Source organism: Mobula birostris, chromosome 26 (assembly GCF_030028105.1).
Source record: "Mobula birostris isolate sMobBir1 chromosome 26, sMobBir1.hap1, whole genome shotgun sequence".
NCBI lineage: Eukaryota > Metazoa > Chordata > Chondrichthyes > Myliobatiformes > Myliobatidae > Mobula > Mobula birostris.
The window spans coordinates 21,294,880-21,321,518 of NC_092395.1; the positions used below are offsets into that span (position 1 = coordinate 21,294,880).

Below are 26,639 nucleotides of genomic sequence, written 5' to 3' on the forward strand. Positions count from 1 at the left end.
TGGTACATCAGCATTAAAGCCAGGACCGACAGGCTCCGGGACAGCTTCTTTCACCAGCCCATCAGATTTATCAATACACACTGATCTGATTGCATATCTAGCTGTGCATTGATCTGATTGTGTATGACTGTACATATGTGTATGCTAAACAATCACATATACAATCTTAGTTTTCGGGCAATACTCTCGCACATTTCCCCTCTTTATTGCTTGTACATTGTAATAGAGATGCAACATAAAGGTTTTTACTCCCTTGGATGTAAAAAGTAAAATAAATACAAATACAAATAACATGTTTTTTTTTACTTGACCGTTTCTCGCTGAGCTTTGTTTTTCCCTTGAACAATTTGCAGCACTTCAACCGGTAGGTAACACTGGACATCAAAGGTTTTGCTTCCTGAATACATTTGGGTGTGTCATATGGATTTTGGGCTGCTGATCATGAAAATCACAATGAGGTATCCCTATCATCATTTTAAAAAAATAGCTGATATTTGTTATTTCAATTCATAATTCAAGTTAATTAAAATATTGCTCACAACATAAGCCGAAATGGTTTCTATCTTGTCCAAACATGCTTAGGCAGAACAGATGCTGTATGGCAGGACAGGTTTTAGAAAGGCTATAAATTTCCATGAAGGATTTTGATATTTGAGAAAGATGTTTCACAGAATAACTGATGCCAAGATTAACGAAGGCTTTTTTGTTCTACTTGCTCTACTCACTTAACACCTATGACTGTGTGGCTAAGTACAGCTCCAACACCATATTCAAGTTCGCTGATGACAGCACTGTTGTGAGCCGTATCAAAGGTGGTGATAACTCAGCATTCAGGGGGTAAAATTTGGCTGAGTGGTGTGATAACTACAACCTCTCACTTAATGTCAGCAAAACCAAAGAATTGACTGTAAACTTCAGGAGAGGGAAACCCGAGGGCCTTAAGCCAGCACTCATGCGAGGAGCAGAGGTGGAGAGGGTCAGTACCTTTAAATCTCTGGGCATCAGTATCTCAGAGGTCCTGTCCTGGACCCATCATATAAATGTAATTGCAAAGTGTTGTGGCATGGATGAAATTACCGGAGAGACAGAGTCACTGGTAGATACAAAGCAACTTCTTTATTCGACACAACAAGGTACAGCAGGCATCTTAACAGATGGAGACGCTTTCTGCAGAAAGGTCTGCTAGCTAAATGTGGGCTTGATATTTACATGCTAAACACAAAGGCAATGGCTACTTAAAAAAGTTACAGAAGATGCATAGACAATGCTTCCTTTTGACGTTACATACAAACATCAAACCTTCAGATTTCATCCTTCTGACACCAACATGTCTGGGTTGGTATCCACAGCCTTTAGTTCAGTCCGCAATACATTTATTTGGGATTTTACGTGCTAACGTAGAAGACAATTAATATTTAGAATGTATAGATAATACTGTCTTCGAAACTACAGCGTCAGACGCCAGAAGCATCTGGTATTTACACCTTTTAGGAAGTCCATTGTGGTGGACTCAATCCACAGTCCTTTGTCAAACAGTTAAAATAGAAGTCTAGTGGCCAAAGTCATTTAAGTGTAAACAAATCATCTAAGCAAAAAAAATCCACTCTAACACAAAGAAAGCACGACAGCACCTCTGCTTCCTTAGCAGTCTGCAGAGATTTAGCATGTCACCAAAAACTTTGACAGAATTCTATAGATTTGTGGTGGACTGTGTATTGACAGGCTGCATTATGACCTGGTGTGGGAACACCAATGCATTTGAGCAGAAAATCCTACAAAAGATAATGGATTCAGCCCACCCAGCCATTGAGCACATCTACATGAAATGTTGTCGTAGAAAAGCAGCATCCATCATCAAGTATCCTCACCACCCAAGCCATGCTCCTTTTCACTGCTACCATCAGGTAGAAGGTACAAGTGCCTCAGGACTTGCACCACCAGGTTCAAAACAGTTACTACCCCTCAACCATCAGGCTTTGAACAAAAGGGGATAACTACACTCATTCTATTTCTGGTGCTCCCACAACCAACGATCTCACTTTGAGGACTCTTTATCTTGCTATTTCATGCTCTCATTATTGCTTTTTATTTATATTTACATTTGCATAGTTTATTGTTCATTGATCCTGTGTACAGTCGCTGTTCTATACATTCTTCTGTGGGCAAATTCAGCAAAAGAAATTCAGGGCTGTATGCAGTGACAAGTATGTAGTCTGATAATAAATGTTACTTTGAACTTTTTGCTGGTCCACAAATAAAACAGGTCATAATTGACAGGCAATTCGAAGTACTTCTAGTGGAACTGGAGAAAATCGCATGGAAGGTATTCAAGGATATTGTTGAAAATTTTCTTGGCAACTACAGAGGAACAAACTATGTGCATCTGGTTGACAACATGCTTCAAACATACAATACCATAAAACACAACATGCTACGAAAGATTCTTTTTTTGCACTCCCATTTAGATATCTTCCCTGAAAATTTTAGCACTGTCAGTAACAAGTATGGTGAAAGATTTCACCAGGACATTGCAGTCATGAAGAAATAGTATTAGGGTAACTGGAATCTATCAGTGCTGGCTGATTATTGTTGGACATTTAAGTAAGAAACCTTAGATACTGTGTACAAATGAAAATCATCAACAAAACATTTTTAGCTTAGTCAAACTATATGTAATTAAATGCATTATATTTAATAAAAGTTAATTTCTTGCCTCTGCACATTCCTGTGATACAAGAAGTCTGAAATTATGTTTGTGTTCAGCTTCAAGTGGTCTAACATAAGCAAAAAAAAAAAATTCTGAGGAAGCAATACTTTAGAAAAAATTTGTTGTCCAGTGTAATCATCTCGGGTTTGTTTAAAACATCTTGGCGCCACTGTTTTGTTTTGTAACTCCAAAACTTTAAAACTAATTGAAAGGGCAACAAGGGAGCTTGTGTATGTTTGTTCTTTTACTTCAATCGAAGTGCGTACAAATGACATGGTGGCATAATGACATACGTTTGCACATAACCTGCAATGCATTATGTAAAAACAATTAATGCTTAAACAGTATCTTTACAGTATTAAATATTAAATACACAACACTTTTTACTTTTAACAAGTAGGCTGTGATGCTGTAAGTTGGTGTTGCCTGTGGTCTGTCTGTAGTGTTCCTCTGCCATTGTCAGAAGCCTTGAGGTCAAGCACAACTTCAGAAATGATTGTGCCCCAGCCATGCCAACATCAATGCAGCATTGAGGATGTGATGTCTTTCAGGTGATAAGCCAACAATCTATCAGTGGTGAATTCCACAAAGAATTATCTAAATCAAATAAGGGGATTTCTTTTGCCTTTCTGTAAACAACACATTTATCTAGATTTTTCTTTTTTACTTCCTCATTTCTGACAGTACAACATTGTCCAATAATATGAATGCTGAGTTTTCCCGCATAATGACAATAATTCTAAAAGCACCCATTTAGTTATAAGGAAGTTTGAGATGTCATAATGTTCAGGAAAATTTTTGAAATGTTCAGCAGCACAGGCATCATTAAGAGATTGAACTAAAGATCTTTGACTTGAAATATTTCTATTGCTTCTATCCTGTAATTGCCTGACTTACTGAGTGTTCAGAGCATCTTTCATTTTCTTTTTGTGTCCCTTCATTGCCGGTTGTTTCTCATTTGTTCTGCCCATTTGTTGTTGGCGGTTGAAGGGTCCATGGTGTCACAAGTTCGAATTATCAAAATCTAGATGAAGGTTTCTGTAGATGATGAATTTGGCTTTTTTTTCCATTCCACTGGTACTTCATTGAAATGCAAAGCCGATTTGAGCACACAAAAGGTCATACAGAGACACAAGTCGTCTTGTTTCATGGTTTGCTTTCGCATTAGTGCTCTGTATGTGTGAGCTAATGACCTACTGAAAAAGAAAATACTTCCAACGTGTGTGTGTGTGTGTGCGTGTGTGCGTGTGCGTGCGCGCGCCCCCATGTTCATTCATATGCGCAGGTGTTTACCTGGGCGCATGTGTATGGCTACATCCGTGCTTGCCAGTGCAACTGTCTTGGTGTGCATTTGAAGTCCAATACAATCGGTAAGGGAGATGGTATGTAACTTTGTTCTTGTAGGTATGTCAATAAAGAATCAAAGATTCAAATTACATTTATTATCAGAATATGTATGTAGTATACAACCCTGAGATTTGTCTTCATTGCAGACAGCCACAAAACAAAGAAAACCTTGGAACGTGTTCAAAGAAAAATATCCACTGTCCCAAACCCACATGTGCAAAAGAAAACACATCATGCAAATGGCAACAAACAAATGAGCAAAAAAAAGTACAGAATGTAAAACACAAAATCAGAAGTCCAGGCATATCTCAGATCAGCTCAGTGTCCATTATCTGCAGGATGCCCCGATTCAAAATTACCCAAAGTAGCAACAAAAACGGAGTGACCAGAAACTAGAAACACATCATAACGTGAAACACAGAGTCCAGTCCACATACCACACTGAGTAAACCTTGCCCAAGAGCATTGAAACAGAGAGAGATCATTTGAACGCAAGCACCTTCCTTCGGGAGCAGTGGACGAGAGGGAGAGAGAGACTGTCATACGCAGACACCTTCCTCTGGCAGCAACGAGCGAGAGACTGGTAGATGGCGCTGAACACTCGCTCGCCTCCCGCACTTGCCTCGATGATTTCAATCTTCCTCTGCGCTTTAGTTGATGGGATCGGTGAGAAATTGAATCAATCATGGGCTCGCTCACCATCTCCAAACCTCTTGGCCTCCAGGCCACACGCTTCGCTTGCAGCTTCATGGAATCTTCTTGAAGACAGCAAAGAACCAGATCACCCAATCAGCCTGAAAACATGCTGCCCAAACGTAGCTCACAGGCTCTAATGGTAGTGGATCTACATTCGAAAGAAAAAGAAAATGTAAAAGTGAAAGAAGTAGCTTTGTGAACTGCCTGGAGAATGTCGTCCTTGGTTGCGTTATTCATTGGTGCCATCTTCTTCTGAACCAGGAGAGACTCAAGATAACTAACAAGGATTGTCTTGCAGATTTTGACTTAGATTTTATTTTCTAGATTTGTGTTTTGAAGTGTAGACTCGCAGAAATTATTCAAACCTTGCATCCTACCATGTCTATGTCAGCTGGTTGTAGAGCCATCTTATTCCCATCATCATGGCTTTCAAAGGAGAATGTGGACATAAGCTGAAGCTTCCGACAAATTAGCGTCTCTTTTGGGAGAGTGAGTGCATCTGTTAAACTGAAAGGTCTCCCATGCTTTAGATGGTGATTTACATTTATCTTATGATTTGTGGGTTTAGTGGAGGTGTGCCTTTCTTCTTGATTTTATGGTATTAGGTCACTCGTTCCCATGGATCTGCTAGTCATTGCTAGTGAATGATGGTAAATTTTAGGGCTGCTAAGCAGAATCACTTTACGCCGTTTCACATTGTGAAAGCTTCTGAGATTGCCCGGAGTAGTTGGTACACGCTGAAGTAGTTAATGAATCACAAACCAGACAAAGAATATCTTTGTGTTTTGTACCATGCAAACAACTAGAAACTTGTATTTCTTCTTTTGGCTGCATTTTGTTGGGTCCCGTTTGTTTTCATCTTACTACCCTGATTTCCTTCTTTATTACATTGGTTGTCAATCTACTATGTGTGCAGCTTGGCTCTATTATATTTCTTTGTTTTACTCTGAATGCCTGCAAGAAACTGAATCTCAAGTTAGTATGTTCTGGCATATACATACTTAGAAAATGAATTTACTTTGAACTTTGCATGATATATCATTTGGTCATGATGCTAGCCTCTCCTGGCTATTAACTCGTTGATATTCCTACCCCTAATTCAGACTTGGTAGTTTCCCAGCTATGTCCTTTCAGTCCCCAATTGCAGTTCTTGTTAAGCTGTTGGTGAGGTGGAAAGAGGAGGAATTTTTCAACAATTGTTAAACATTGACAATTTTATATCATATAGAAAATATATAGCACAAAAGTAGGCCATTCAGCCAGACCAGTCTCTGAGCAGTGTTTATGCTCAGCATGGGTCTCCTTCCAACAACACACACAAAATGCTGGAGGAACTCCACAGGCCAGGCAGCATCTAGGAAAAGAGAACAGTCAACGTTTCGGGCCGAAACCCTTTGGCAGGACTTCGGAGTTGATGGGTCTCCTTCCAGCTGTTCTGATACAATACAGTTAGCAAATGCCTTTCTCTTCCAAACTAATTTGGAAGTCTGCTCATTTGTAAAATCCAAATGATACAGTCCCGGGCAGAATTCTGAATAATGTTAACTATTCTTTTGTGACCCGGCAAAATCTTTGGGCAACCATATCACAAACGTGTTATTCAAACATATTGATTGTAAACAAATTGTACTGTGTGGGATAAAGTACAGACTCAGGCCCAAATGCCCTGATCTACCTGGACAACCGATCTATACATAAAGTCAGATCCCTTTGGACTCTGGTAGGGTTACCGGATTCTAATTATTTTAGCTTTAAGCAATTATTAGTCTGTTCAAAGGTGCACTTAATGTCAGAGAAATGTATATACTATACATCCTGAAATACTTTTTCTTCGCAACCATTCATGAAAACAGAGGAGTGCCCCCAAAGAATGAATGACAGTTAGATTTTAGAACTCAAACCTCCCCCTTCACATGTAAGCAGCAGCAAAGCAACAATTCCCCCTCTCCCAATGGCAAAAAAAAAAGCATTATCACCCACCACAGAGCACTCAAGTGTGCGGCCAAGCATCAGCAAAGACACAGACTTGCAGTACGTCAAAGACTACTTGTTCACCTGGTTTTCACATTCCACAGGCTCCCTCTCTCCCTAATAAGGGAAAAAGAGGTGTCTCCATTTCACAGCGAGAGGGGAGATATTACAAAAAACTCACAGATTTATGATGTTAAAAGTCTGTTCCGTCACTTTTTTCTGAGCTCTGTGCCCAAAGAACTCGGGTCTCTGGGCACGCAGCTAGCAGACAGCTTGCTACTTTTGATCTTCCGTCTCCCTCAACACAGCGGATTCCTGTAGAGGCACCAACCTTCGGTCCGCCCGTCTCCAGAGCCAGGAGATCCCAGAACTCCGAAGGCAAGCTAATCTAGGCCTCATCCTTGGCATATCGCTTAACAGCCAGTCATCAAACCTTGAGAGTGGGTCTCATTCCTGCAAAGAACGGAAGTCAGCGTGTAACTCCAGGTCAGGGTCTTCAAAAGAACCCTGAAAGGGCAAAATAGAGATATTAAAGATGGAAATAGAGCTGTTTCTGACGATGCAAGCAAAGGAGTTGCCGTTAAAGCGCCACTGACTCTCCTAAGTTCACATCGGTTACTCTCTGTGTGAACGTATGAAGTTGAAGCAAGAATAAGCTGCTTGGCCCCTAAATCCTGCTTTGCTATCGTATACAACCATAGCAGAATTCTGCATTCCCATCAACCATTTCATACCCTTGCTTTTCAAGTATCTATTTACTCCTGCCTTAAAAATGTTCAAAGGATTTTCTTCCATTATACTTTGAGGAAGAGAATTCCAAAGGCAAATGACCTTCCCTGAGAGAAAAAAAAGTATTACCTCACCTTTGCTTTAAATGGATGACCCATGTTTTTAAAGAGAGACCCTGACCACAGTATCATGACATGTTTTAATCATGTTCCCTTCACTTTTGCCAACACCAGTGGTTTTAAGTACAGCACTTCTCAGTCTTTCCTTGTGAAACAATGTTAATCTAGTAAACCTTCTCTGAACTGCTTCTAATGTACACACGGTGGTTCCTGTATCAAATGAGGTGGCCACTGAGTGTATTTTATTTTATTTTATTGAGAAATCCAGTGTGGAATTGGCCCTTCCAAGCCACCAAGCAACCCCTGTATGTTTGAGGTCTTTAGCTGCTGCTGCCCATCCACTCCAAGCTTCGATGTGTTGTGCATTCAGACTTGCCCTTCTGCACACCACTGTTGTAATGTGTGGTTATTTGAGTTACTGTCACCTTCTTGTCAGCTTGAACCAGTCTGGCCATTCTTCTCTGACCACTCTCATTAACGATCTGTGGGCGATCCGTTTTCGCCCTCAGAACTGCCACTCACTGGATGCTTTTTGTTATGTTGCACCATTGTCTGTAAACTCTAGAGACTATTGTGTGTGAAAATCCCAGGAGATCAGCAGTTTCTGATACTCACACCACCCCATCCGGCACCAACAATTATTCCATGGTTAAAGTCACTTAAGCTACATCCACACTACGCTGGATAACTTTGAAAACGCCGGTTTCGAGTAAAAACGACAGGCATACACACTAAGCGTTTTTCAAAATATCTCTGTCCACATTAACCCGGATATTTGGGCGAATCTCCTCTACTGAGCACGTGCAGGACACACAGGAAATAAGTGAAGAGGAAATGGTATACTTAGTGCGTCTTTGTCCAGTTACAGAGTAGAAAAACTTAAAAGGAATTGCTCTTGGTTCTTGTGCAGGAGGACTTGAAACTAAAAAAAAACAAATACTGGAGCATAAGGAAGCAACCGACGGGGAGTTCACAGACAGTATGACCCGGCTGACGATGAACATTGAAAAACTGACTAACTCTGTTGCATTAATAAAGCACCTTGTTAAATGCATAAAACATGTCTGCATCAGTGTTATCTTGCATTTCCATACAATGTTACATTAGGCTGTTACACATCTATTGTCAGAGAAGTACTTGCATAAATAGGTAAACCACCTTCATACAAGCAAGGACAGAAAACGGCAAAATGAGTATATTTACTTATTCAGTAAGCTATGGATCAAAGTATTTGGTGAGTACATTTCTAACTCTTCTGGCTTCAGTCTCATTGCCATCTGTTCTGAAATTGTTAGGTTCTGCGAAGCGCAGAATCAAATATTGCTGTGATGATTGTACGCTCTAGTATCAATTGTTTGAGGACAATAAAGTAGTAATAATAATAAGAAGAAGAAAACAATGAAATGCCGCGCTGCTGCCATCTGTTCCAGCACGTCATGACGGCGCTTTTAAAAAGCTCCAGTTACCCCATACACACTGCAACGGATATTAGGCGTTTTCAGATTTATTCACTCTGGAGACCGTTTCTGAAAAGCTCCGTTTTCGGGGGATGAAAACACCGTTTTAGTGTGGACAGAGAGTCAAAACGAAGAGAAAAAGTTTCATTTTCAAAATTATCCAGCGTAGTGTGGACGTAGCCTTAGATCACGTTTCTTCTCCATTCGATGGCTGACCTGAACAACAACTGAACCTCTTGACCCTGTCTGCATGCTTTTATGCATTCTGTTGCTGCCACGTGATTGGCTGATTAAATATTTGCATTAATGAGTACATAATAGAGTGGCCACTGAGTGTAGATTTGCACTGAGTTTTCTATCCTGGATATGAAGTGGTAGGGCTGAGTGGTGGAAATGAACAGGTGTTTGGGAAGTTGCCGAGATGATTATGGATTGTTTTACCATGCAATAGGCTGTCCATATATGGGGGCATATCCTGACACTTTGTTCTTACTGATCTGCACTGTAACTACCTGCCTGGTTCCTCGACATTTCATGTCTTAACCTAACCAATCTCATCCATATGAAAAGTGGAGGCCTGAAATACAAATTGAAGGAGAGAGTTACATATTTCCACCAGCTTTTAGATTTGCTCTTCCTGACAAGCAAAGGCATCAGCTTTATCCTGTTGAACCCCAAAACCTGCATCAAACCGTCAAATCACAGAAGACGTACAAATATGCAGATCATTATAGCTGTACCAGTCAAAAAAAAAGTTATCTAAGCTAATCACTAGAACAGAGGGATCTAGGAATAATGGTGCATAGTTCCCTGAAGGTGGAATTTCATGTGGATAGGGTGGTGAAGAAAGCTTTTGGTATGCTGCCTTTATAAATCAGAGCATTGAGTATAGGGGTTGAGATGTAATGTTAAAAGTGTACAAGGCATTGGTAAGGCCAAATCTGGATTATTGTGTACAGTTCTGGTCACCAAATTATAGGAAAGATGTCAACAAAATAGAGAGAGTACAAAGAAGATTTACTAGAATGTTACCTGGATTTCAGCACCCTAAGTTACAGAGAAAGGTTGAATAAGTTCGGTCTTTATTCTTTGGAGCGAAGAAGGTTGAGGGGGGACTTAATAGAGGTATTTAAAATTATGAGGGAGATAGATAGAGTTGATGTGGATAGGCTTTTTCCTTTGAGAGTAGAGGAGATTCAAACAAGAGGACATGAATTGACAGTTAAGGGGCAAAAGTTTAGGGGTAACATGAGGGGGAACTTCTTTACTCAGAGAGTGGTAGCTGTGTGGAACGAACTTCTAGCAGAAGTGGTAGAGGCAGGTTAGATACTGCAATTTAAAGTAAAATTGGATAGGCATATGGACAGGAAAGGAATGGAGGGTTATGGGCTGAGTGCAGGTCGGTGGGACTAGGTGAGAGTAAGAGTTCGGCATGGACTAGAAGGGCCAAGATGGCCTGTTTCCGTGGCTGTAATTGTTATATGGTTAAATGGTTGTAATACTATCTTCAGTACTAGCTCTGCAGGCATTCTCAGGAAGAGAGTTCCAGTCCCCTCATCTTACTCTATGTCTCTTTGGACAGCAAGTCTATTGGACTTAACCTCCTTAATTTTTTTCATCAATATTGTCATTCGTCTTTAGTGATGCTCCGTGCCATTTACTCGGCTCTGCACTGAACTGAGGTTGTGGTCTGCTCATGAATTGGCTGCAGTGATGCCTGGCTTTGTGTCTGGACCAAACTTCCTTTTATAAAATTCAGTTCTGAATGCTATTTGCTTACTTTTATTGTTTGCACGGTTTGTTTTTTTTCCTCTCTGCACATTGGGTGTTTGATGGTCTTTTTGTAAATGGGTTTCTATTGGGTTTCTTTATTTTGTGGCTGCCTGTAAGGAGACGAATCTCAAGGTCACATAATGTGTGCGTACTTTGATAATAAGTGTACTTTTGAACTTCGTTTTTTCAAAACTTTATTTTCTCCACTACTTCTAGAAGGAGTTCTTGCCATTTCAATGTTCAAAATATGCATGTGTAACTCTTACATTCATTTTCTTGCAGCATTCACAGTAAAACAAAGAAATATAATAGAACAATTATAAACTACCCACACTGACAAACACTATTATGCAAAAGAAGGCAAACTGTGCAAATACAAAAAATAATATAATAAATTAATAAGTAAGCGAATAACGCTGACAACATGAGTTGTAGGGTCCTTGAAAGTGAGTTCATAGGTTGTGTCCGGTGGTCAATATACAGTGTTGAGGTGAACAAAATTATTCATGCTGGTTCAGGGGTTTGATGGTTCGAGGGTAGTAACTGCTTTATTTGCTCCCTACATGAGCCTGTGATGGTAAGGATTCAAATTCACAAACTTGCTGGAGAGAGGAGAGCAATGAACTCAATGATTTGGAATTGGAATGACATCCTTTTCCATTTTCCCTTTTAAAGTTCCAGGCGCCAGATCAGTGTGTATGAAGAAAATATACTAGCATAGCTCTGACAACTTGGGTTCAGTGCCGACTCTGGATGTTGGATGTGACCTGGGCCCACCAGTTTCCTCTATCTCCCAGACATAGGTCGTTAGACTAATTGGTCACTGTAGATTGTCTCCAGTGTGTGAGTGGCATAATCTGGGGCAAATCGCTGGCATTGTGTGGAGAGTACATTACAAGGGAGAAAGTTCTAGGTGAAGGGAATTGCTCTGTGAGCCAGCAATGGGCCACTTTCTCTATTGCCTAAACATATGAAAGTAACCTAAAGCAGCTTGTTCTGAAGCTCCCAAAAATGGAAATGTTACCTCATGCAAGATGTCCATTCATTTGCTTGCATTCATATGCAAGAGAAATTGAACCAATCCAACCAGGTGAAGGCCACAACTTGAACGTACATTGAATCAAATGCCAGTGTACCTCTAGGAGGTAGTAGCTGTATTAACTGGGATACCCCAGAATTGGACTGATTCATTGTCTGGTAATGTATAGCCTCTTTTGCAAGCCTCTATAGGTTGGGTCATTACATTTTAAACCAATAATAGTTGAGGCATTGTTTCAAAATTTCCGCTCTCTTCAAGAGAACAAACTAATATTGAAAATAATACACACAAGATTCTGCAGATGCTGGAAACCCAGAGTAACACACACAAAGTGCTGGAGGACCTTAGCAGGTCAGGCAGCATCTGTGGAGGGAAATAAAGTGTCCTGATGAAGGGTCTCAGTCCGAAACGTTGACTCTATTCATTTCCATAGATGCTGGCTGACTTGCTGAGTTGCTCCATGACTTTGTAAATGTTGGAAATAATTTCCGGTTCAAGCTGGCTCAGCAGACAGAGAAAACCAGCCAGTGTTTTGGATCAGTGACCTCTCACAAGAAACTGGAAGCCGCCTAACCTATTGAATGTTTCCAACATTTGCTGCTTTCACTTAATATTTCAAGCATCTGCAGCCTTTTGATGTTTGTTCAGAATCGCTTTCCCAGGCTCATTTCTCTTTCTTCCTCGGAGTCTGAGGTTCTTGCGTGGCCTTTTGCTTCAGCGAAACCAGAACCAAGGGGGCGCAGAAGTGAAATGCTCACCAGTACACCCCGGTAAGGAATTCAGGAACCCTCAGAATGTAAAAACGCAAACACGAGCAAATCTGCAGATGCTGGAATTTCAAACAGCACACATAAAAGTTGCTGGTGAACGCAGCAGGCCAGGCAGCATCTCTAGGAAGAAGTACAGTCGACATTTCAGGCCGAGACCTTTCGTCAGGACTAACTGAAAGAAGAGCTAGTAAGAGATTTGAAAGTGGGAGGGGGAGGGGAGGGGGAGATCTGAAATGATAGGAGAAGACAGGAGGGGGAGGGACGGAGCCAAGAGCTGGACAGGTGATTGGCAAAGGGGATATGAGAGGATCATGGGACAGGAGGCCCAGGGAGAAAGAAAAGGGGGAGGAGGGAAAAAACCCAGAGGATGGGCAAGGGGTATAGTGAGAGGGACAGAGGGAGAAAAAGGAGCGAGAGAAAAGGAATGTGTGTATATAAATAAATAAATAACGGATGGGGTACGAGTTGGAGGTGGGGCATTAGTGGAAGTTTGAGAAGTCAATGTTTATGCCATCAGTTTAGAGGCTACCCAGACGGAATATAAGGTGTTGTTCCTCCAACCTGAGTGTGGCTTCATCTTTACAGTAGAGGAGGCCGTGGATAGACATGTCAGAATGAGAATGGGACGTGGAATTAAAAGGCCACTGGGAGATGTGAACCCTCAGAATGTGAGTGGTTAGGACGTGACGGTGTCAGGTGTAAGAATTTGACGCAAATGGAATTGTTGCATTTAAGAAGCTGGATAACCAGACAAAGGAGTAGTATGCTAGCACAACGCCTTACAGTGCCAGCAACCCAGTTCATTTCCCACCATTGTCTGTAAGGAGGTTGTACATTCTCCCCGTGCCCATGTGGGTTTCCTCCAGATGCCGTGGTTTCCTCCTACATTCCAAAGGCATTCAAGTTAGTAGGTTAATTGGGCGGTGCAGGCTCGTTGGGCCAGAAGAAGCTGTTATTGTTCTGTATCTCTAATTTAAAAATAAAAATAACATTAACCAAATTTTATATAGTGCCACTAAATTGATAAAATATTCCCAGGCAATTTTCAGGAATGTAATGAAACAAAAACAAATATGTTGGGCCATATAAGGAAGTAATATCTATTAATTTTATGATTCAGCTGAAAACATAATGTGCTGCAAGAACTGAAGTGAAGCTTGGCCCAGGTACTGTGGGCCAGGGAGGGGGTTAACCTCTACAGTTGAATATGAATAGTGGGTGACAAGAACTTACTGTGTGTGTAAGTGATCCATAAAGATCAGGAAATGCTATTTACAATGCAGCTAATCAATGCACAAATGTTATGGCTGAAATTTATGGGCGATATGCTATCTGCCACTTGAAGAGACCTGAGGCCTAATTGCCCCCTGAGCAAGGAAAACTTTGTAAATGGAGTGCACGATTTATCCGAGAACATAAAATTTTGCTTCCTGGTACAGTTTTATTGATCTTAGTAGCTGCAGATATTCCATACTCCATTAGCTGTTTTCAGTATCTCAGGGAATAAGGAGGACGGTGACATGCGTGAAAATATATAGTGTATTTTCCACATCCCCTTCGGTGGATCCCAGGACAGTTTATAGGCAATGAAGTTCAATAGACAATAGACAGTAGGTGCAGGAGTAGGCCATTCGACGCTTCGAGCCAGCACCGCCATTCACTGTGATCATGGCTGATCATCCACAATCAGTACCCTGTTCCTGCCTTCTCCCTATATCCCTTGACTCCGCTAAGTTCAGATGAAGTTATTCAGAACTTCATAGTTGAGATGAAGGTTCTTGATCTGAAACCTAGACTATCCAATTTCCCTTTACAGTTTCTCAAATGTTTTTTTAGTTCCAAGAGATTAGAGATCATCTTTATTTATCACATGTAGGTTGAATCGTAAAGTGAAATGCTTCATTAGCATCAAATCAATTCAGCGAGAAATTTGCTAGGCAAATGTCACTATGTTTCCAGCGCCAACATAGCAAGCCCACAGCTCAATAACCATAGTTCTTTCGTCTTTTGGACTGTGGGAGGAAGCCAGAGCACCTGGAGAAAACCAACTGGTCATGGGGAGAATGTACAAGCTCCTTTATAGACAGCAGCGGGAATCAAACCCCGATCGTACAGCTAGCGCTGTAAAGTGATTGTGCTAGCCACTACACTATTAAGCCACCCGCAAAAGCAATGTGTCCTTTTTTTCAATTGCGTATTTATTCAGTTACTTGAATTTAAATTTCCCAACCGCGATGGCAGGATTGAAAATTGCATCCCTGATCCATGGTATTCTGGCTTCTGCTCCGACACTGTAATTTGCCTCTTGCAGCTTGCAGCAGAAGCGTTAGTGATCTAAGCAGCTGAACAAGAATGATGGTGAACAGGCTGTAATTAAGCAGACTGCATTGCCGTTGCACTCGTTCAGGAAAACAGAGAGTACATCACATTTCTGCTTGCAAACTGTGGAAAGGCTTTGGAAAATTGGGAGGTGAGTTACTTGCTGCAGGCACTGACCTGCTCTTTTAACCACAGTATTTGTAGGGTTATTGGACTTGAATATATGGTAATTTATGTTATTGGACTAGGGGGATTGAAGGTTATTTATCAGGTTTTGACTGTTTGGCAGTTGCAACAGTTTTAATTGACTGGATATTGTTCTGCTCTCCAGTAATTTTTCCCTTTCCTGAGATACCTAAAACCAGGGATCACATACTCAAACCGAGGGACTGGACATTCAGGATGGGGATGAGCGGAAACCTTTACCCAGACAGTAGCGAATCTTTGAAAGTATCTACCTGTGAAGTTTTGGTCACTCAGTGTGTTCAGAAAACTGATCAATCGATTGATGTATAGTGTCGAAATCTACAGCTGCTTATACATCTGATGAAAGTTTGGATTGAGCATTGGCAGATGGAACTTAATCCCATCAAGTGTAAGGTGGTGTAATTTGAGAAGTTAAATACAGGTAGGAAAATTATAATAAATGATAAGGCACTAAGGAGTGTGAATGAACAGAGGGACCTAGTGGTTCAAGACCAATGTTCCCTGAAAGGGTTACGCAGATTGATAAAGTGGGGAAGAAGTCATGTGGCATGCTTGCCTTAGTGTTCATTCACACTAAGGAGTGTGAATGAACAGAGGGACCTAGTGGTTCAAGACCAATGTTCCCTGAAAGGGTTACGCAGATTGATAAAGTGGGGAAGAAGTCATGTGGCATGCTTGCACGTGGAATATAACTGTTTGGTGTTATATTGCAACTTCATAGAGTATTGGTTAGACAACACTTGGAATATTGTGTGCTGTTCTGGAGAGCACACTATAAGAAGGATGTGATTGCACTGAAGAGAATAGAGAAAGTATTCACCAAGATGTTGCCTGAAATGGAGGACTTTAGTTATGGGGAGAGATTGGTTTCCATGGATTGAAAAAGGCTGAGGGGTGATCTGATGGCACATGGATGATAGAAAAATGGAGAGCTATGTAAGAAGGGTAGGGTTGGTTTGATCAATCCAATCCTTCAGTTATTCAGCAAGCTTAGGTTATAAGGTAGGCACAACATCGTGGGCCGAGGGGCCTATACTACTCCAGTATTCTATGTTCTATATTCAAAATATATATGATTATGAGGGTCATAGACAGAGTAGATGAACAAAATCTTTTTGCCATGATGGTGGCATTAAAAACTAGAAGATGAGTTTGAGGTGAGAGAAAGGAGTTTTGAAGAGGATCTGAGGGTTAAGGTTAATAGCTGGAGCACTATTACAGAGGAGGTAGTGGGACTGGTTAAGGTCACGAAGTTCAACAGATAATTTAAACAGGCATAAAGGTAGCTACGGCTTAGAAGGATGTGATCCATATGCCAGGATTTCTTATAAATGGTCAAGTTGGTCAGCATGGTCAGCATGTTTCTATAGTGTAAGAATGGAGGATATTGGGGTCAGTGCAGGAAGGCGGCACTGAGGTAAAGATCAGCCAGGATCTGAGTGAATGGCACAAAAAACATGACGGGCCGAATGACCTACCACTCCTTTGTCTTAAGTTTGTATGAAGTTGGACCAGAGTGATCAGAGGCTGCATCTCTTCTATGGCTGATGAATAAAATGTGACCTGAAATAGGCTGAGTTAGTGACAGTTGCACATAAATGACAGGTATAAAATCAATTGCAGTTGTTTTTAACATTGTGGTTACCAAGTTTAGTTAGCATGGAAATTATGCAGTCGTCGCCATTGAATAGTTGCAGAGCATTTACTATTAAGTAGATGGGCCACTCAGTGGAAATAAGGTTTATTCATCAAATAAGCTCAATATACTCTGAAATCAAGTCCAATTAAAGTGCAGATGTAATAAAAGCAGACAATTTGATAATAAGATGACGCTGGCAACCAATGGCAAAGTTTTGCAAGCAGCTCACAAAAGTACAAGATACTCCAGTAGATACGCATCTTCTGAACTGCCATTACTGCAGTTGTGAACTTGGCGTTTACCTTTTAACAGTGTACTTTGGAACTGACTAAATGATATGGTGCAATTGCACTCTCCATGGGTATTTGACAGACTAGGCTGGAAAGTGTGGGTACAGCTGGGGCAGCCGTTGCTCAGGGTGGATGATGCGTCAAGGCCTGATAATGCAAGATGAGCATGTGATCGGCTCCAATATTCCACGCCAATTAAAGCATTGAAGAAGACTAAAATCATTGAGAACGAGAGTGGAAAATGAGCAGGTTGTTTAGCACTGCTTACCTACGTTTGACCGGTCTCCCTTTCTTCTCACTACTACCGCCAGGCAGGCAGTGCAAGAATCTTGGGTCCAACGCTGCCAGGTTCGGGAGCAGTTGTTGCCCGCCACCCATTGAGCTCCTGAACGGGTTTCACTCCTCTCAACGCTGAACTAGTTCCACTTTCGGAGACTCTATGGTTCTGGTTCCATGTTGTTTTTGTTTATTTTTTTCCAACTATTTGACCCCTTATGCAATTTGGAAATGTGGCAGTCTTGTTATGTGCATTCTTTAGTGAGTTCTGTTACGTTTCTTTGTTTTGTAAGTGCCTGCAAGAAGATAAATCTCAAGGTAGTGTATGGTGTATATACTTTGTGACGAAAAACCAAGTTATCAGAAGATTGATGCTGATGAGAGAGATAAGAGAGACAAATGGAGAAGCGTTCAAAATGTTAATGAGAGAGGAGAGAGATTAACGAAAAGAGACACAGTTCCGAGTATTGACAGACCGGTTGCTTTGAACCTGAACTGTTTGAAGTTTGGTGGACAGGCGATACCCCAGCAGGGGGATAAAAGGAACAAGTTTGCTAAGGCACAACAGACACCATGAGATAACGAGACCCTGGAAAAGCGGTGTGCCCCCACAAGTTGGTGGGTGTTTGGAGGTTTGGTCACGGGACTGACCATAGACGCACAGGGTGAAAAGGTACAATCGGCGGGAACCTGGTGTGTGTGTCAGCCCTTGCCTGGGTGCCGGGTTCACCGCGAAAGAATGGTTGGATCCGGAACGGAGAGGTCACAGTCGGTGACCACAGAAGACATTAAAAGGGTTCACCCGAAAGCTAACTGCGGAGAACATCAAGGTCTGTCTGAATCCGATTTGCATATTCGCTCTCCCTCTCTCTCCAACGGCACAACAACGATTGCTGCGAACTGTACTAAGCTGAACTGAACTCTGCGTCACTTGAGACTGATCATTTTACCCCTAGACTGCAATAGAGCTTGTTTGATTCCTATTACCCTAGTTCTGTGTACATGTGTGTTTTATCATTGCTAATCTGTTGCGTTTATATCCTTACGATTAGAGTACTGTGTTACCTATTTCTTTAATAAAACTTTCCTAGTTCCAGTAATCCAGACTCCAACTGAGTGGTCCATTTCTGCTGGTTTGGCAACCCAGTTACGGGGTACGTAACATAATTGGGGATCTCGTCTGCGATTTTGAACGCCAAATTTGGGACTGGGTAAATTGATTGGGTTAAAATTCCCGAAAGAAAGAAAGGGCAAACAGCAGAAATGGAGATTGAGGAATTTATAAAGGCGCCAACCTTGGAGGCATTAGAGGATGCCAGGAAATCAGAATTGGCAACTGTGGCCAAATGGTTGAATCCTTTTAAGGGGAAGTCGACAATGAGGAGAGCGGAGTTGCACAGAGCTATCATAGAGCATTATGTATCTAAAGGTGTGTTTCCCCAAGGGGAGCTTGAGGTGGTATCTATGGGCAAACCTGGTGGAGAAGCAGTACAGCTGCAGATGGAAAAATTGAGACTCGAGCACGAGTTTCGGGTAAAACAGCTGGAGCGAGAAGAGGGGGACAGGCAGTTAGAATGTGAAGAGAGAATAAAACAGCTGGAACGGGAAGAGAGAGAGAAGGAAAGGGAATTTGAGCTGGAAAAGTTAAGGATGACGCTAGTGCAGTGGCCCATGCCGAACCAAGGTGGAGGGTTCAGGGCGACCCAGGAGGTTAGGCTGGTTCCCCCATTTGAGGAGGCTGATGTTGATCGGTACTTTCTCCATTTTGAAAAAGTTGCTGCAAGTCAGGACTGGCCGAGGGATAAGTGGGCTGTTTTGCTTCAGAGTGTACTTAAAGGAAAAGCCCAAAAAGCGTACTCGGCCTTGTCCACAGAAGATGCCCAGAGGTATGATGTGGTGAAAGAGGCCATACTCAGGATTTATGAGTTGGTCCCAGAGGCATACCGGCAGAGGTTCCGGAATGCGAGGAAGCAATGGGGCCGCACATATTTAGAGTTTGCCCGTGAGATGCAGATGTATTGTGAGCATTGGTGCGCCTCGAAAGGGGTCAGTGGGGATTATGACAGACTGCTACAGCTAATACTGATTGAGCAGTTTAAAGGTTGTGTCCCTGAAGGTATGAGACCCTACCTAGATGAGAAAGAGGCAGACACCTTAGCCGCAACTGCTAAGTTAGCGGATGAATATGCGTTAACGCACAAAGCGAAGTTTACCCCGAGTAAAGGCTACCAGAAGGGTAGTCAAGAGGGCGGGGAGAGTCCGCCAGAAAAGTCAGAAAGTAAGCCGGGGACTAGTGAGAGGGATAAGGTAGACCGGGAGCAGTTTGGTAGGAAGTCTCCTGGGGTCGTATGCTATAATTGTGGGAAAGCCAGACACTTTGCATCCAGGTGCTTTGCCCCAAAGAAGGAGACGGGGAAAGGGAAAACGACGGTTCCAACTGGCTGTATTGAGCTGGTAAACAAACCGCTAGGGAAGAAGAGGTCTGATAAAGTTCAGGAAGGGCGCGAGAGGTTTATCTCGGCCGGATTGGTGTCGGTGAAGGAGGGGTTAAACCCAGTTCCAGTACAGATCTGGAGAGACACTGGAGCTTGTCAGTCATTGATATTAAAGAGTGTGTTAGACTTTAGCTCAGAGACCCAGACTGGGGAGGTCAGGGTGATAAAAGGCATTGGGAAAGGGACTGAAGTGGTACCTTTGCACCAGGTACACCTAAAAAAGCGACTTTGTCTCTGGACCGGTCATGATCGGGGTGAGGCCTGAACTACCGATGGAAGATGTGGAGGTCTTACTCTGTAATGATCTCGCTGGTGGAGAGGTGTACCCAGCAGTAAGATTGACAAGCCAGCCTGCCAGCATTGAGGCCCCGCCCATGGACTCACAGGCTTATCCCGTTTGTACAGTGACTCGGCGCATGTCCAGAAAGGCTGCCGAAGCGAATGTGATTTAGCGGAGACGTTTTTACCAGCCTTGTACCAGGAGGGGTTAGAACGTGAGAAGCAGCATAGTGAAATGGAAGTTAAGGTAGACTTATCATTAGCAAGGAAGGAATTTGTACAGGCACAGGAGCGAGACGAGGAGCTGATGGTTTTGGTGGAGACAGCTCTCTCCAAAGCAGAATTAAAAAGGGAGCCAGTGGGCTATTATGTGAAGGAGGGAGTACTAAGTAGGAAATGGAGACCAAGTACCGTGTCCGCAGATGAGGAATGGGGGGTGGTGCCAAAAATTTATGGGGATGAGATTCTTAACCTGGCCCACAAGATACCCCTTGGTGGACATTTTGGGGGGAGGAAAACAGTCAGTAGAATCATGAAAGAGTTTTACTGGCCGCACAGGAGGAAGGATGCTATTGACTATTGTAGACGTGAGCTAACACAGTTACAGGCTATTGATATGCTAACAGCTTACCAGGATCAGAAAACAGATCTAGTTGTTGGTGTTATCACAAAAATTAATGAGGCTAGGGTGCCACCTGATAAGGGGAAAACCCATTTTGAAAAGATAAGTATGGTGCCGACCAGATGGGAGAAGTCTATTGTTTTGGCCAGCTTTGCTGATGAGTTCTCTCACTTAACCCCCGAACAAAGTGAGCTGCCGATAAAGCTAATTAACCGGCACGCACACGTATGTCCGGATGTCCCGAGGCGATGCAAAGAGCCAGGACATAGTGTTGTTGTCACATCAGGTCAGCCTAGTGAGCAACACCCCTACAGGATGATTAATTCAGTGACAAAAGGGCTAAAGAACGCAGAAGCGTATATTGGCGATTTAGTGGTCTGGAGTGACATGTGGGAGGAGCTGTTTAAAAAGTTGTTTGAAGCCAGCCTGACAGTGAACCTCGCAAAAAGTGAATTCAGCCATGGAAAGATCACTTATCTGGGATTTGTGGTAAGACAGGGGCAGCTGGCACCGATGCACGCTAAGGTGCGGGCTATCTCTGAAGTTCCCACCCCGACAGACAAGAGAGCCCTGAGAAGGTTCTTGGGGATGGTGGGGTACTATCGGAAGTTTTGCAAAAACTTTGCGGATATTACCCTCCCTCTTACTAAGCTCTTGCCAAAGAATGCTAAGTTTGTGTGGGACGACCCTTGTTATCTTTGTCTGGGACGGAAACCACTGAGAATTTACACTGATCACAACCCATTAGTGTTTTTGGCCACTATGAAGTTTGCTAAGTTGGAGCCTGGTCTTAGAGGATTATTAAAATAACACATATAAAAGGAACGGACAATGTGATTGCTGACTGTCTGTCAAGGTGTTGACAACTTAAAGTTCTCTGTATTAGCCGAATAGCTGATGACTCTGTATATTAGTGTGTATCTAATAATGTATTCATGCCTATAATTTTTACCCCAGTAAAAATCCTTTGAAGGGTAGGGGTGTGACGAAAAGCCAAGTTATCAGAAGATTGATGCTGATGAGAGAGATAAGAGAGACAAATGGAGAAGCGTTCAAAATGTTAATGAGAGAGGAGAGAGATTAATGAAAAGAAACACAGTTCCGAGTATTGACAGACCGGTTGCTTTGAACCTGAACTGTTTGAAGTTTGGTGGACAGGTGATACCCCAGCAGGGGGATAAAAGGAACAGGTTCGCTAAGGCACGACAGACACCACAAGATCACGAGATAACGAGACCCTGGAAGAGCGGTGTGCCCCCACAAGTTGATGGGTGTTTGGAGGTCTGGTCACGGGACCGACCATAGACGCACAGGGTGAAAAGGTACAATCGGCGGGAACCTGGTGTGTGTGTCCACCCTTGCCTGGGTGCCGGGTTCACCGCAGAAGAACGGTCGTATCCGGAACGAAGGGGTCACAGTCGGTGACCACAGAAGACATTAAAAGGGTTCGCCCGAAAGCTAACTGCGGAGAACATCAAGATCTGTCTGAATCCGATTTGCATATCATCCTTCTCTCTCTCTCTCTCTCTCTCTCTCTCCAACGGCACAACAACGATTGCTGTGAACTGTACTAAGCTGAACTGAACTCTGCGTCACTTGAGACTGATCATTTTACCCCTAGACTGCGATAGAGCTTGTTTGATTCCTATTACCCTAGTTATGCGTACATGTGTGTTTTATCATTGCTAATCTGTTGCGTTTATATCCTTACTATTAGAGTACTGTGTTACCTATTTCTTTAATAAAACTTTCTTAGTTCCAGTAATCCAGACTCCAACTAAGTGGTTTATTTCTCCTGGTTTGGCAACCCAGTTACGGGGTACGTAACAACTTCGATAGCAAATGTGAACTCTGAATGGCAACATCTTCTTCCAGTAAAAAAAATGGTAATATCTCGGGAAAATATGAGTGGAAGATAGTTGGATATAAATATTGTGCCCAAAATTATCTTGTCGTAATTATCATTCTGGCCTGTTGGATTCTGAGGTATTTGGTGAAGGCCATGATTAATTAAGAACTTAAATCCAGATCCCGAGTAACAGTTGACTGTCGGCCGAAATAGCTGAACAAGGCATTTAGTTTGAGGGGAATCCGTAAATGAGCATTAAAATGCTGTCTCACCAGTGATGCTAATATCATGTGAATTAATTTGAATAGAGGCATTAGCAGTAGTTACAGTACAATGATTCAGTAATCACAATTCGACTTTCACCTTCAAAAACTTTTGCCCTCTTTCTATCTGTCTTGCGCTCTCTCCCTCTCCTGCTCTCACTCACTCTGTCATTCTCTCCCCCCACTCTCATTTTTGCTCCCTCTCTCCCTCACTCTCCTTCTCACTCTCACTCTCTCTCTCTTTTGCATTCTCTCACCTCCCCCAGGCCAGCTCTGTTGTTATGACTATCCTGATGGAGATTAATGACCTGGTATACGCAGAGGATTGAATACAATTCTGAGTTCCCTATCCTGAATGTGAATTGGTAGAGGGCGGTGGTTGGAAATGAAAGGGAAGGTGTATATTTTTTAGAAGGATCAGTAGGCCATTCAGTCCATGAACAAGCCCTGTTCCTTCCTCGCACCCATACACGTACACAGTCCTTTAATCCCAGGACAGCTTTCAGTGGACACAGACTCAGTCCTGCAGACACTATGCTTCAACCTCCTCACTGGATGAGCAGAGATTCACAGACTCTTCTCTGGCCGGTGGGCCTCATCTTCCAGACTTCCAATTCATCCTTGGACCTTGGTCCTTGGCATGCCAGTCACTGAACACCAGTGTTACAGTGTGGGCAAAAGGGCAGTCAGTTTATGCATAACATGTTGCTGCAACGAACGATGTGATTTTGACCAAATAAATGTTTTTTTATTACGTTTGCATTGGGGGTCTTCTGTGTTCCCCTGAGAGGGTCTTTTTGTTTAAAGTCTTACCAGGAAGCAAGTGTCTTCAGCAATGCAGTACAGGTTGAGTGCCCTTTACCCAAAATTCCAAAATCCAAACAACCTCGAAAATTTGAATTTTTTTGAGCACTGACATATGTCGTAAATGAAAAATTACACAAGACGTTGAGAAGGTTTCCAGGTGATGAGCAGGTTTCTGTGTACCACAAACACTTCTGAGGAGTGTCCTCACATATGTACTGAACAGAAGTCAACAAAAATAGAAAAACACTGCATAAAGCGAGAAATGAAGATCTCGATTGTGTACCATCAGTGTTGGACTGAACATGTACCACTTAGCGGTATGCTGATCGTGAAACAAGCAAAGATCTATCACGACAAACTGAAACTTGAAGGTAATTGTGAATATTCAACAGGCTGGTTACAGAGATTTTAAAAAAGTGTGGTTGAGGAAAATCTAACAGTAGAATAAGTCTACAATGCTGATTGTTTTTATACCGTATGTAAAACCTGAAAAAGTCAAATACAAATACAATGTACTGTAATCTTTGTAGATGGAGACTGAAAGTCTGCCATTGTTTGTTGTTGTTCAACAGCTGTTTCGGGTATTCTCGCAATGCAGCTATGCTGCTTTTGTTACCCTGCACACATTGTATTTTTATTATTTTAATGGTATGTAATCGTTTTTAACTGTTAAGTATATATGCATAATGTATAAGTGTAAGACAAAGTCTGCATACTGGTAGCACATAAATTTAGAGTCGGAAGTGATGGCGATCCCAAGCTATCTCGTTATATAATCTAAAATCCAAAGCACTTCCAACCCTAAGCATTTTGGATAAGGAGTACTCAACCTGTACTCACTCATGCATTGGGGCATTGGCCAAGATTTTCTGCAGAGGTCTCTGGGGTCAGTCAAGGTCATAGCTATCTGACTTCGAACTGAAAATGGGGTCGACTGACACATCCAACCCATGCTCGAGTAGTTTAGCGTATTCCCAAAGACAGCTTTTCTTCCTGTTCCTTGGCTGCCTTGAGATGGTGGTGATGAGCTGCCTTTTCGTTCTGTCCGCAGTCCTTCCGGTAAAAACAGCCCCATTTGTGCTGCTGCAACATTTATATATTAATGCAGGGTGGTGTGTGATTTGTAGGAGTTCTGCTGCAGTGGTAGCGTTCTTCTGCTCTTGTCCTCCTTGTTGCTAAAGGTTCCTGGTTTGTGAAGTGCTGTCGCATGAGCATTTACAGTGCATTTTGTAAACGGAACACACTGCAGCCATTATATGCTGGCTCAAAACTTCAAAGTAAAATTATTAAAGTAAAAGTGTACGTTACCATGACGTACTACCTAGAGATTCGTTTTCTTGCAATTACAGGAAAAGAGAAATGCAATGGAATTTTAGAAGAAGACTGTGCATGAAGAGATGAAGATTGACAAGTAACTAACATGCAAAAGAAGAAAAACTGCAAATAAAAATAAGACTGAGAAGATGTTGCAAAGAGCCCTTGAAAGGGAGTCTGTAGGTTGTAGATTCAGTTCAGAGTAGTGGTGAATGAAGTTATTCATGGCAATTCAGTAGCCTGATGGTTGTAACTATTCCTGAACCTGGTGGTTTGGGACCGATGGCTATTGCACTTTCTGCCTGATGGTAGAACCAGGAGAGGGGCAAGACCATTGAGGTTATTGATGTAATGTCAATTAAGTGTGTTGCTTTGTCTGGAATGGGACTGAGCTTCTTAAGACTTTTTTGAATTGCTCTTATTATCCAGGCAGGTAGAGAAATTTCCATTGGCCTTCTGACATGACCTACACTATGTGAAGGAATAGGTGATGCATTTCCAAGTCAGAATTTTTGGTTAGGGGGGAAAGATTTAAAAGGGACTCAAGGGAAACCTTTTCATGTAGACAGTAAGTATATAAAATGAGCTGCCAGAAAAATTGGTTGAGGCAGGTGCTTTTAATGAACATTTGGACAGGTACATGGAAAGTGGGGCTTAGATAGATGTGGGCCAAATATAGGAAATTTGATGGGTGGGCACCATGATTACTGTGGACTGTTTGGACTGCAGGGCCTGTATCAGTGCTGTATTACTCAATGACTATTTGAACCTTGGTAGAGAACACTTAGAGTTGTTTTCTGAAGTACCTGTTGTCCGTGCCCTTGGCCTTCTAGATATCAGGTACTATGGATGAATTTGCAGTGCCTACTGCAGGTGATGCACATTGCAACCAATGTGTGCTGGCATTTATTATTATTTGAACACATCTATTTCTGCACGTAATGTTTGCGTTGTTAAATGTGGGAGTTAAGGACTGGATTTGTGAAGATGTTCTTCAGTTTCACAATTAATAAATGGCTTCTATAATGCAGTTCAGAAAGCTCACAGTTGACCTTTCAGTATCTTATAGGTACAGAGCTGAATCTTTTATCTGATAATTTAAATTTGCTGTGCAGTCATTACTTCAGTTTTTTGCCATTTGGAGGAACAGTCTTGGTATCAAGTGAAAACTGCAGATAGGTTTATTTGGTTTTGCCTATTTGACATAACAATATATTACACATGGCAGATTAAGATTAGTATACAGTTATTTGGAGATTCAGTCGTTCCATTTAATATCAGAGAATGTGTACAACCTGAAATTCTTGCTCTTCGCAGACACCCACAAAACAGAAGTACCCCAAAGAATGAATAACAGTAAAAAAAATGTTAGAACCCCAAAGCACCCCTTCTCCCCCTCCCACGCACAAGCAGCAGCAAAGCATCAACCCTCCCCCTCACCATTAGGAGGGGGAAGGGGAAGAGTCAGGTAATAGAGAGTACCCCGGTGGCTGTGCCCCTTGACAATAGGTACTCCTGTTTGAGTACTGTTGGGGGGGACAGCTTACCTGGGGGAAGCGACAGTGGCCGTGCCTCCGGCACAGAGTCCGGCCCTGTAGCTCAGAAGGGTAGGGAAATGAAGAGGAGGGCAGTTGTAATAGGGGACTCGATAGTAAGTGGGTTAGATAGGCG

The 26,639-nt window shown here is 42.3% G+C and overlaps 1 protein-coding gene across 4 annotated transcripts in view; it reads left to right on the plus strand.

The window, feature by feature from the left end:
* LOC140188364 (spindlin-1-like) overlaps window positions 1–26,639 on the plus strand; it is a 127,389-nt gene that overhangs the window by 33,018 nt on the left and 67,732 nt on the right. The window contains exon 1 of one of the 4 annotated variants that reach the window (XM_072244567.1): window positions 14,984–15,078. The exons of the other annotated variants lie outside the window; for them this stretch is intronic. The gene's annotated coding sequence lies outside the window, so the exon portion shown is untranslated. Of the gene's footprint in view, window positions 1–14,983; window positions 15,079–26,639 lie in introns of those variants that run through there. 4 annotated transcript variants of the gene reach the window in all.